Genomic DNA, 757 nt, shown 5'->3' with positions numbered 1-757 from the left:
AACTGAGATAAATGTTTTAACATTGAACTGAAAAGAATTTGAACATTGAAAATCTAGTGGTAATTAGTTTATAGTTATATCAAAGGGTTTTCTTAGCGTAAGGCTTTTGTGTATCCAGGCTCTGGATCTCTGCGCCACATTTAAAGTGCATCATCTGTGTTTTCTGTATATAATGATGCAGAGATGCTGTCAGTAATATCATCAGCAAACCTGAGCATGCAGTACCACAAACAAGACTTCAGGCCAAATGTTAACAAATGTCTGGAAGTCTTCAAATGGGTTTCTCTGGAAGAAATGATCTCCCCCCTGTGAGCACTATTGAGTGGAAGGGAAAGGGGGTTATTTTTAGGGTGCTTTGAATGCCTTGCCTTATTTGGGACGGTTTGCAAGCACTAGAGATCGTTCAGGGCCGCGAGACGCTGTAGGGCCGATCGTTTTGTGGGAGGTAGAAGATAGAAAAACACTTGATCAGTGAATGTCCAGTACAAGAGAACAGAACAATCACGTCACAGCGATTTTTTTCCCCCAGTCAAATGTCATCCCAAGTCTCACAAGGAAACGTCCAGATCATATTTTACTCCAAAATCAAGAAAGAATAGATTATAATTAAAATTATATATATTTTACATAAAGAAAATCAGGCCTCTAAAATCTCACTGTAGTAACAGACTGATGAAAATAATTCTGCCTGATCACTATTATTGTTGTTGTTGTTATATACATACATAAATATATATATATATATATTATTATTATT

General features: G+C 36.3%; 1 protein-coding gene across 11 annotated transcripts in view; it reads right to left on the bottom strand.

Annotated features, from left to right (window-relative positions):
• Positions 1-757, bottom strand: part of ccdc9b (coiled-coil domain containing 9B) — a 47,326-nt gene that overhangs the window by 12,662 nt on the left and 33,907 nt on the right. The gene's annotated exons all lie outside the window — the stretch shown is intronic.

This window comes from Sinocyclocheilus grahami, unplaced genomic scaffold (genome assembly GCF_001515645.1).
Source record: "Sinocyclocheilus grahami isolate Dianchi unplaced genomic scaffold, SAMN03320097.WGS_v1.1 scaffold713.1, whole genome shotgun sequence".
NCBI classification, from domain to species: Eukaryota; Metazoa; Chordata; class Actinopteri; order Cypriniformes; family Cyprinidae; genus Sinocyclocheilus; species Sinocyclocheilus grahami.
This window is presented reverse-complemented; position numbering and strand designations above follow the sequence as displayed.